General features: G+C 43.8%; 2 protein-coding genes across 3 annotated transcripts in view; one reads left to right on the forward strand and one right to left on the reverse strand.

The window, feature by feature from the left end:
* Nucleotides 1-9,063, reverse strand: part of BFAR (bifunctional apoptosis regulator) — a 30,641-nt gene extending 21,578 nt beyond the window's left edge. For both annotated transcript variants that reach the window (XM_052655392.1, XM_052655383.1), the window contains exon 1: nucleotides 8,871-9,063. The gene's annotated coding sequence lies outside the window, so the exon portion shown is untranslated. The remainder of the gene's footprint in view (nucleotides 1-8,870) is intronic.
* Nucleotides 8,393-12,110, forward strand: part of PARN (poly(A)-specific ribonuclease) — a 200,189-nt gene continuing 196,471 nt past the window's right edge. Inside the window, exon 1 of the mRNA XM_052655370.1 lies at nucleotides 8,393-8,624. The gene's annotated coding sequence lies outside the window, so the exon portion shown is untranslated. The remainder of the gene's footprint in view (nucleotides 8,625-12,110) is intronic.

A 12,110-nucleotide genomic window follows, 5' to 3' on the forward strand; every position in this document is an offset into this window, starting at 1 on the left:
GAAGGGAGGTGCTGTTACTTCTGCAACTATGGTGACAAACATGAAAATGCAAAGAGAGAGATCAATCTATGCAAGAGATATTACAAGAGTCATTTCTGAGCTTTGGTGACTAGAGAGAATGATCAAAGAGGTTGTCTAGTTTCTAGAACTGGGGAAGTAGATGGTTCTGCTGATAGAAATGGGTCACAGCAGGGACTTCCCTTGCGGTCCTGTGGTTAACATTCTGCACTCCTGATGCAGGGGGCCCCGGTTCAATTCCTGGTCAGGGAACTAGATCCCACATGCTCCAACTCAGAGCCTGTGTGCTGCAACCGAAGCTCTGGCACAACTGAATAAATTAAAAAAAAAAAAAAAAAATGAGTCCGTGTAAACTAATGGGGCCCAGCTTGAAAAGAAGGTAAAAGTTGAATTTGAGGTGATGACAAAATTTCCAAGAACTGCCTAGTGAGCATGTGGAGATATGAAACTATGGTTATGAGGTTAGAGCGAGGCCAAGTGTATGGATCTCAAAGTCATTTGACATGGCAACATATATGGAAATAAATTTCTCACAACCTTTTAAAACTAGAATGCACCAATAATTCTTAGTTTACCAGATCTGAAAGTTATTTGTCATAAGAGAGAATAAGATATCAAAGTGCATTTTAAGTGTCATGTTTGGAAAAGCTGAGGTGGCCACTAACTCTGTTTTTTTAATTGTCTTCAACAAACTAGAAACTGCACAGACTTTAAGTGGAGAGTGAAAATGTTGGCTTAAAGCTCAACATTCAGAAAATAAAGATCATGGCATCTGGTCCCATCACTTCACAACAAAAAGATGGGGAAACAGTGGAAACAGTGGCTGACTTTATTTTGGGGGGCTCCAAAATCACTGCAGATGGTGACTGCAGCCATGAAATTAAAAGACGCTTACTCCTTGGAAGGAAAGTTATGACCAACTTAGATAGCATATTGAAAAGCAGAGACATCACTTTTCCAACAAAGGTCCGTCTAGTCAAGGCTATGGTTTTTCCAGTGGTCATGTATGGATGTGAGAGTTGGACTGTAAGAAAGCTGAGCGCCGAAGAATTGATGCTTTTGAACTGCGGTGTTGGAGAAGACTCTTGAGTGTCCCTTGGACTGCAGGGAGATCCAACCAGTCCATTCTGAAGATCAGCCCTGGGATTTCTTTGGAAGGAATGATGCTAAAGCTGAAACTCCAATACTTTGGCCACCTCACGCGAAGAGTTGACTCACTGGAAAAGACTCTGATGCTGGGAGGGATTGGGGGAAGGAGGAGAAGGGGACAACAGAGGATGAGATGGCTGGATGGCATCACTGACTCAATGCACATGAGTCTGAGTGAACTCCGAGAGTTGGTGATGGACAGGGAGGCCTGGCGTGCTGCTATTCATGGGGTCGCAAAGAGTCAGACACGACTGAGTGATTGAACTGAACTAGGAATTCTGCTCATTTCATTTTACTCTAAATTGAAAAACTGGACGTTAACAGAGACAGGGTGCACAACTTAACTGAATTCAACTGATCTTTTCTGCTATTTTTGTATAAATATTTGGGTTGTTTCCATTAAAGAAAGCAACAAGAAAGCAAAAGGAGGAAAGTGCCTCCCAGGTGATAAAAATCTAGCTCAGATACTGAAGTTCCAAGCTGTGGTCTTTTGACTTGGATAAACACACCCTCCTGCACTGCAAAGGCCTCTTCGAGGATGTTGATGACGATTCGCTACAAACGCGGCACACACAGCAACGGGCTGGAACTGAGAGCAGCTTTGCTGGCTGAGTTCCTTCACGGGGAAGCACGTGTTAGACACACCCACAGCCTACTGCTCTTCCTGCTGCAGTCTCAGAAGAGTCTGGGGGGGTGTGGTTAGGATGGGGCGAGAAGCATTCCAGCCCTGCTCCCAGTGCCCTGCCCACACGGAGACACTTAGGTTTGTGCTTAATCACTGCAAAACAAGACCAGTGTTGATTACCTTGCTCAAAACGAATGGGAAAAATGCCTGAGTTGGAAAAGCCTGCAAAACTGCAAACAGAGACAAGGTAAAAACAACGGCCTGGATACCACAGAATTGAAGACCTCTGCTCTGAGTCACTCTGAAGAGCTGTGGTTTCTGACAGTTGAAGCTGGTTCTTCAGCTGACGTCTGTATCAGTGCTTCAAGGGGTCAGGGCACACTCTGAAATCACGGGCCAAGTTTGTGTTTGTCTACACGAGCCTTTTCCTGAAGGAAATCTAGGTTTTTATTTACTCTCCTGGGGCTTCTCAGGTAGCACTAGGGGTGAAGAACCCTCCTGCCAATGCAGGAGACATGGGTTCCATCCTTGGGTCAGGAAGATCCCTGGAGACGGAAATGGCAACCTACTCTAGTATTCTTGTCTGAAGGGCTACGGTCCATGGGGTCGCAGAGTCAGATATGACTGCAGTGACTCAGCGTGCATAGCATGCAAAGTGGACCAAGGCCCAGATAAGGCTAAGAACCACTGACTGTCTGTCCAGTGAGACAAAGGCTTTATTAATGTAACCCCCGCTGCTCCCCACAGTGACTCAGCATTACTGTCAAGAGCAGCCATTCTCCTTGACCTGGCAGTTTCAACAGTGGCGCCATCTGTTCTTTTTGTTTCTTCCGGCCGCACAGCATGTGGGATGGCCAAGGATCGGATCTGTACTGGAAGTGCAGAGTCTTAACCACTGGACCACCAAGTCCCAACATTGAGTCTTCGGACAGGCAATTTTCACGAGGTGCTTCTCTTTCTCCTCCTCCTCCCCCACTTTCTATTGAATTTGATGCCAGCATTTAAAACAATCTGATGTCACAGACAAATTCAGATTCCTGGCTGCTTCTGAAAATTCAGAAGATCTGGCAACCCTGGGTTCTCCTTTTGTGTGTTTAGAATCCGCGAAGCTGTGTATCTGAGCAGCTGCCTGCTTCAGAGGGAGCTGCAATCATCACCCCAGCTGGCTTCCTCACTTCCATTAGCTGCCAGATTTCAGTGGATATTTGTTTTTCATAACTTGTTCCGTAAGGTGCTGCCTTCCGGGTCCAGCATGAGAGTGTGGCATTTCTAGGTGGACTGGCCTTTTAGGCTGGAAAGCTTCTGGAGGTCTATGGGCTTATAGGTTTTCTCTTTCTCTGCTGTTGGGTGGTTACTTATTGTTGGGAAGGTGGTTACTTATGAGGTCTTCCTCACATTTTTCTATGTTACCCCTTCTATTCTGCTTTAGACTCAGGTGCAGGAGATTCTGTGTGTGAATGGCTGTGCATGAGGGCAGGGGTCAAGTTTAAAAATCCTAAGCTGGCTTTATTCTCATCATATCCTTACAGACCTAGCACCTATTTATCAAGTATTTCAGTAGAGGCCCTTAAGACACTTAATTTTTTGGAGGTCTTACCTATTCCTGGTTCTGAGGGACAGAGTAATACAGCTCAGTTTTAAAATCAGAAGACAGATTCTGATTCCCAGCTTCACTACCAGCCATGAGATCACAGGCAAATTATTCATCCTCCCCAAGGCTCACATCACCAGACATAAGCAATGGGACTGGCCTCAGAATTAAGAGGACAGCACACAGGAAGCACTCATGGTCCCTTCTTCCACATCACGTTCTAGCGGGTGACATCTGTCAATCCATTCAAGAGAAGAATTGCTAAGGTGGTATCTTTCCTGCCCATGCCATATAACCAACAACTTACTCTACCATGTAACTTTTATTTATTAAAATGGCCACACTTGCTTTTATTGCAAGACAAATGGACATTTTTGAAATTTTATATTATGTTTTTGGCTGTGTCTCAAGACATGTGGGATCTTAGTTTTCCAATGAGGGATTGAACCCGTGCCCTCTGCAGTGGAAACACACAGTCCTAACCACTGGAGTGCCCAGGAATTCTCTACCCTGTAACTTTTTAACACCTGGAGAGACACGACCTCCTGAGTAGCACACCATGTCTAAAGTTGCCATGTCAAGAAATGGCATAAAATCTTAGAAAGCATTAATATGTGAAATATGACATGAATATAAACACCTGCTCAAACTGCACAGCTGACATTTTCTAAAATGTTCATGGGTTAGGTCTGTTGGCACAACTGATAGGAAGCAATTGCTAGAAAATAATTATCACAAGATATCTATCACCCCAACCTTATGTATATTCAACCAAAGAAATACCTAACTGACAGGGTACAACTGTCTGAAAATCCATGGGGGGAAAAAAGAGCTGGGACACATATAATGTCCCAATGATTCTATGTAACTGAAGACCCTGGAATGAATTTGGCTATTCCATCCCTGGAAGGAAAGTTGTTTGTCAAGTGCTTCTCTATGGGTTTATCCAGGGGCCTACTCTCCAGGAGGAGGCAGGGGCCCTGCTATGGCCTGTTTCATTCTTCAGTCCTTCAACTCACATTTAAGAAAACTAATATAATGATTTTTATTGAGTTTATTGAAGAAGAATGCATTAATTTTCAGTTTAAGAATTTTTATATCTTAGCTTCTAAAGACCTCACTATGTGATGACTGTTAATTCTTCAGAAAGTGAAATTATCAAGCTGGTTAGTTCAGTGAAATTATGGTTCTACTTCTTCACTCAACAAAACACTGACTGTGACTGTAATACATACTGAACATTTTAGGAATAAGTCTTTGAAGAACTAATGTATTGGGATTCCAGCCTGAAAAATGTGATCTCAACTATTTCTTAGCAGAAATGTTGGCTGCAAGAATACAAAGATTTTGGCTTTAGATTGGTCTCTAGTTAGGTTATTTCTTCCCATTACATACTGCCCAACAACAGAGAATAATGACAATTGCTAACATTAATTGAGCCCTTATATAATGTGAGAGGTATAATAATCTTATGGGATAATTATTACTATCATCTCCATTTTACTGATGAGAAACTGGAGACCTAACTGGTATAGGACAGAGTCCTGTTTTTTGTTTTGTTTTTTCAAACAACACAAATTTCTTTTCTTTCTTACTTTTTCCTTTTTTTTTGGCTGCACAGTGGAGCATGTGGGATCCTAGTTCCCCGACCAGGGATCAAACCCATGCCTCCTGCAGTGGAAGCCAGGGACCTCCAGGTCAGGTTTTAAATCATGGTCTCATGTAAAGCCTGTCCTCGTACACTACGTCAGTCTAGGCCACAACATAGAGGTGTCACTGTGAAGCTGAGAAATTCAAACTAGAATCTGACATCACTGCATTTTGGAACAAGAACTGCAGCTTGAGGCTGTTAGGGTGACCATGCTCTTCCACCTAGGAGATAGATAAACAAGCAGAAATATTCACAAGAGAAGTAGGGGTGATAGTGTTTGGGTGTACCTCATTTCTGGCACCCCTAGTCCACCCCTGGGGACACAACTTAGACACTAGCAGAACACTACAGATATTATCAAATGTCCAAAGACCAAAGACACCCATTTCTAGTAATTATGAGATACACAGAAATGAGTCCAAATGTAAGCAAAGCAAAGATCAGAAGTGGCAATAAAAAGAGAATGTGGTAAATGCTTCTTGCAGGTGGTGGAAACTGGCTTTCATTAACATAAGAGAAGAACTTCCAGGCTCTTACTGTATAAAACTCTGTGTTTTTCCAACTTAAAGAGACAGATTTTCTTTCTCAACAGGGTCAGGAATCACTAGGGCAAAGGTAGCCAGCCAGCTCATGGGTTAGGTCTGTTGGTACAACTGATAGAAAACAACTGCTAGGAAATAATTATCATAAGATATCTATCACCCCAACCTTATGTATATTCTCCCAAAGAAACACCTAACTAACAAGGTACAACTGTCTGAAAATCCATGGGGGAAAGAAAAAGACCTGGGACACATATAATGTCCCAGTGATTCTATGTGACTGGGCACTGACTTGCTGCCTACACTCGGAGGCCCTGTGATTTACTGCTCTGGAGTGCTGTTGTGCAAGACAAGAGCATACGGGGAAGGGTCTGTGGAGGATATGCAAATGACTTATCTTGTGTAAAACACTGGAGACGTCCAATAATTTAGGAAGTGATCAAAAACTACTGGTGGTCACCACTAACCCATACCATAGCTACTGGTTTTTAAACTATCCCATTATGACTCACACATTTCTAAACTCATGAATCCTTTTCAGGTTTTGTACACTGCTGGTTGAGCAGCCTGTGCCTCTCCAACCAGATCCTGAGCTCTTGAAGGTCAGGAACCAAGTCAGAGAATTCTATCATTGTACCTGGGAGTGACTGGCACAAAGCTGAGTTCTAGTTATTTGGAGCTGAAAATAGAACCCACAAACCTTTGATTTCTATCATAGAAACTTCTTAGAACGTCTGTTGGAATCACCCCAGAAATTTGGTGAATTCAAACAAAGATATGTGGGAGAGAGGACCAGGAATGCTCCTTTTAAAGAAGCCCCTTAGAATATTCTTTACAAAAACAAAAAACAGTTATTTTTAATTGAAGGATAATTGCTTTACAATATTGTGTTGGTTTCTGCCATACGTCAACATTAATCAACCATAGATTACATATGCTCCCTCCTTCTTAAACCTCCCCCAAACTTCTCACCCTATCCTGACCCTCTAGGTTATCACAGATCTTACTTACATGGATGTTTGGGAACTGAGAGCTGTTACATACAAATAAACACTTGCAATCCTAAGTGTATGTTTCATACAAGCTGAGGCAAGACAGTAACAAAATCAAGTTTAAGTAACATTTCCAATTTCCTTTCCTCTCCTCTCCAATCCTTCCTCTCTCCACAGTCCCAATCATCCTACTGGAGCAAAATCCTGATCAAGTCCTTCCTTTACTCAAAACCTTCCCAACTGTGAGAGTATAAAACCCATGGTCACTTAAGAATCTTTATGGCCCAGCTGCAATCAACAGAACTTTTTAACTAAGAGCATGGACTCTGGGGCCAGAATGACTGCATTCAAATCCCAATGATTCCAATTATTAGTTGTGTGACCTCAGGCAAGGTACTTAACCTGTCTATGCCTCAGTTTCTTAATCCGTAAAATGGGGATATGGATAGTACCTGTCTGATAGGGTTGCTGACAGGATTAAATGAATTAATGCACGCACAGCACTCAGAATGGTACCTGGCACACAGTAAGTGCAAAGTTATAAGTGTTCATTTTTACTATTATCCTGATCACCTCCTGCTACTCACCTACTCATAGGTTATACTCTAGCCCCACCTGTTAATTCCTGCCCTTTCCCCACACTGTTCTATCTGTAACACAGACACACCATCTCTGCGTCAAAAGTGTCCAACTGACAAGACCCAAATCAACCATCACTTGAAAATCTTTAATGACTAACCTTCTCCATAGCTCAAATTAATCCTTCCTGCCTCCGTGCACTAAGTAACTTTCATTTGTGCATGTTTTCTCACCTAGACTATGATTTCCCTGGAAACGTTAGTATAATTGAAATAGTACTGTTTTAAGAGTGACACACTCCATCTATCTCCTCTGAGCCTTTATTTCCCATTTCTAAGTTCAGGATAATAACAGTTCCTTTGAAGGAAGCTTAAATGACTGATTTCTATCTACAGATAGTCCGAAAATCCACTGTGTGATTGATTGGCATTAACAATTATTAATAGTGGTGTTTATTTAGTGCCAGCTAGCCTGGTAGGCTGCAGTCCCTGGGGTCGCTAAGAGTCGGACACGACTGAGCACCTTCACTTTCACTTTTCACTTTCATGCATTGGAGAAGGAAATGGCAACTCATTCGTGTTCTTGCCTGGAGAATCCCAGGGAGGGGGGAGCCTGGTGGGCTGCCGTCTATGGGGTCGCACAGAGTCGGACACGACTGAAGCGACTTAGCAGCAGCAGTAGGTAGGTAGTACCGGTGCCAAATACCGGAACTTCAAAAAACAAAAAACTGCCCCGGAGCAGCACAATTTTCCCATCAAGTTTATAGAGATCTGCAAGGAAACTGAGCACATGGGTTTGTATATCCCTAGGCGGGCTTGTTTATAAGCAAGCTGTGACAAAAACAAACCCAATCCAACCCAACCCACACGTGCACTCTTGCGCGTCAGCTCTGGGAAGTGCTCCAGGAGAGGAAGGTAGTAAAACTCCTTCCCATTGGCGTTTCAGAGCGTGTCATCAAGACCATCTACAAGGTCTGTCCAAGGACTGGCCAATCGGCTTCGGTGGGGAGGACCCAACGAGGACTTAGGAGGGCAAGACAGCACCTGGATCCTTCTCCCCACCAAAGTTGGAGGGCCGCCTTCTGCCCCGCCAAAGATCCCCTATCAGACGCGGCCTGATTCTCTTTTGCCTTTGTCCAGATTTCTAAGCCATGAAGTCATAATCACAAGAGCTGGGAGTGTGACTCTGGGTTTCACTTTTCCTTTCTGCGAGTCCCTTATACTCTTCTAAAACGGGATCATTCGTTCAGCCCTGGGGCCAGAATCACCCGGCTAGTTAGATCTGAAGCCCAGCCTGGCGTCTATCAGGAGCCGGGTCAATTCTGCACGCGCGGTCGCTTCGCGCTCCCGGGGGCAGGGTCCCGGTCATCTCCCTCCGAGGTGTGAGGCAGCCACGTCCTCTCCGTCTCGCCCTGGGGAGGGTGGAGGTGGAGATGCAGAAACTACAGGCTCGGACTGTGACCCGGGAGTGAACACAGGTGAGGTCCAGGAACCGGCTTGCCGAGGTGGGGCTCTCGGGAAGGATGGAGAAGCTGGCCAAGTGGGGGTCCGCGCCTCAAAGGTAGGGCTGAGGCTGCACAGAACCCAGGTCTGGGAGGGGAGAACCCAGGTCTGGGAGGGGAGATCCCGCCCACCTCCTCCGAGCCCGTTCTCCACCGCCTCCTTCCACACCCTAAGTCGAGCCCGGCCGCACCCTAGCTACTCTCCGCCAAGCCGCTTCTTACCTCCGCGCTCATGGCCAACCTGGCAGTCGACCCCTTCCTGGACCCCTTCACAGACACAGAGGAAGAGGTAGCAGCTCCACTTCCGGAAATAACCTTGGACTCACTGCGGAGGAGGGTACCCCGCCGGCCCGCGACCATAGAGGAGAGGCCGCAGTTGTTCCCCAACCCCCTGAACCCTGCGCCCTCCCGCTGCCTAGAGCGGCCACTCCCGCGCCTGGGGGTCCGCGCAGGCGTACTACTTCCAGCCCCGCCCCTTCCTCTTGGGTGGCCAGACCTTGAGCGCAGGGCGTTAACACCCTGAAGGTGCTCCCTCCGGGTGTCTGTTTTGTTAACTGCAGGAAACAGCTTTGCCTGGAAATTAAAATAATATTACAAGACTGCACTGTACTCGCCACGATTTTTTTTTTTTGGCGGTTACATTGTATACAGAAATCAGAGGACCGTCGCTATATTTCCATTTGCAGTATTAAGAATCGGATTATTAAAATACCTTTATCACCACGTTTTTTTCTCACCCAGCGTCTTGGTTCGTTAAGCTGTGCTGTTAAGGTGTGCTTGGGCACTCAGTCGTGTCCGACTCTTTGCGACCCGGTGGACTGTAACCGCCCGGCACCTCTGTCCGTGGGGACTCTCCAGGCGGGAATACTGACGAGTGGGTTGCCATGCACTTCGCTAGGGGATCCTCCCAACCCAGGGATCGAACCGAGGTCTCTCGTATTGCAGGCGGGTTCTTCACTGTCTGAGCCACCAGTTAAGAATTCATTCTGATTATCTGCTTTAAGTCACTGGCCTGGAAATTGATAAAACTGATCATTTTTTCCCCTAGCAATCAAATGTGCAAAGAGTGAAAAGACTGATGTTCTGTGCTAGTGCCAGGAGGGTATGAACTCATTTTCTGGAGGGTAGTCTGACAATAGGCAGCAGCATATTTTTAACATTGCAGTGAAAGATATGTGACAAAATTTACCATTTTAACTGTTTTTAAGTGTGCAATTCACTGGCACTAAGTGTATCCACATTATTGTGCAAGCATGACTCACATCCATCTCTAGGACTTTATCATCTTCCCAAACTGGAAGTTCATATTCATTCAACAATTCTCAATAGTTCCTTCCCCAGCCTCTGATAACTACCATCTAGGTACCACATGTAAATGGGATCATACAGTGTTTTGTCTTGTGACTGGCTTATTTCCCCCACCATAGTGTTCTCCAGGTTCATCTACTTTGTAACATGTGTCAGAATTTCCTTCCATTTAGAGGTAGAATAATATTCCATTGTATATATACATGACATTTTGTTTATCCAGTTTATCTGATGATGGATACTTGGGTTGTTTCTGCTTTTTGTCTATTGTGAATTATGCTGCTATGAATATGGGTGTACAAATCCCTATTCAAACCTCTACTTTCAGTTAGTTTGGGTGCATACCCAAAAGTGGAATTGCTGCATTACATTTGATAATTCTATTTTTAATTTTTAAAGACAGGCCATAATGTTTTCCATAGGGGCTGTACCATTTTATATTCCCACTAGCAGCAGGCAAAGTTCTAGTTTCTCACCTAATAGGCATGAAATGAAACCTCATTTTGGTTTTCACTTGCATTTGTGATGTTCGGCATCTTTTCATGAGCTTATTGGCCATTTATATCTTCTTTGAAGAAATATTTAAGTCCTTTGTCCATTTGAAAAATAGCTTCATTTATCTATTTATTTGGGCTGTCCTGGGTCTCTGTTGCTTTTCTCTAGCTGTGGTGAGTGGAGCCTACTCTCTAGTTTCGATGCTAGGGCTTCTCCTTGTGGAGCTCAGGCTCTAGGGTGTGCAGGCTTCAGTAGCTGCGGCTCCTGGGCTCCAGGGCACAGGCTCAATAGTCGTGGTGCCTGGGCTTAGTTGCCCTGTGGTGGCATGTGGAATCTTTCTGGACCAAAGATCAAACCCATGTTTCTGGCGTTGTCAGGCAGATTCTTTACAACTGAGCCACCCGGGAAGCCCCACTCCACATGTCCACTTTTATACTGGATTGTTTCCTTTTGTGTTTTTTGGGTTGTAGGCGTTCTTTTTGTATTATGGATATTAACCCATTATCAGATATATGGTTTGCAAATATTTTCTCCCATTTTATGGGTTGCCTTTTCATCTTGTTGGTAGTGTCCTTTGAAGCAGAAAAGTTTTAAATTTTGATATAATTCAATTCGTTGATTTTTTTTTCTTTTCTTGCTTGTGCCTTTGGTGTCATAGCCAAAAAAATGATTGCCAAATCCAATGTCATGAAATTTTGCCCTATGCTTTCTTCTAAAACCCTTATAGTTTTGGCATTTGCATTTAGGTGTTTGATTTACTTTGAGTTAATTTTTATACAGTGTTAGGTAAGGGTCTAACTTCATTCTTTTGAATGTGGATATTCAATTTTCTCAACATCATTTATTGAAAAGAGTATCCTTTCCTCATTGAATGACCTTGGCATCCAAATCATTTGAATGTATATTCAAGGCCGTATTTGTGGGCTGTCTACTCTATTTCATTAGACTCTATGTCTATTTATGTCAGTACCACACTGTTTTGATTAATGTTGCTTTACTATAAGTTTTGATAATTATTGAACTTAAATTACTTAAAATTTAAGTGGTCATATGTGGCCACTACTCTCTATCTAGGACTTTCAAAGCTGATACCAATAGGCAGAGAGATATTTCAGATTTTAAGTTTGACTACTTGTATTGGTTTTCACATTTACACAGATTGCTGCTTACACTAAGAACAGAGGACATAGCTAACTATATATAAATTTCCTTTGAATGAGGAGAGGAAAATGGACTTGTGGCACCTTGTGGGGATAATATGGCCACACTCTTGTTCTTTAGGGTACGTAATATTTTCTTTTGGGGGAAAATGGTTATTTTCTTTTCAAAAAGACCAAGTGGTTTGTACTCAGCATTTCTCCCAAACCTAAGGGGTGAATTCAGGGAAATGTGACAGCAGGTCAGAACTCTGATCATAGCTTATTGACACATTTATTTCTACAGTGCTTTATAAGTCACATACATTATCGACACTGATCCTAAAACTGATTTAGTGGAAGAGAAAATAGAAGCTTAGGAATATTGAATAATTCCAGACCTAGTAAACAGATGGTAAAGAATCTGCCTCCAGTGCAGGAGACCCAGGTTTGACCCCTGAGTCAGGAAGATCCCCTGGGGAAGGGAATGGCAACCCACTCCAATATTCTTGCCTGGAGAATT

The sequence above is a fragment of the Budorcas taxicolor genome, chromosome 2 (assembly GCF_023091745.1).
Source record: "Budorcas taxicolor isolate Tak-1 chromosome 2, Takin1.1, whole genome shotgun sequence".
Lineage (NCBI taxonomy): Eukaryota > Metazoa > Chordata > Mammalia > Artiodactyla > Bovidae > Budorcas > Budorcas taxicolor.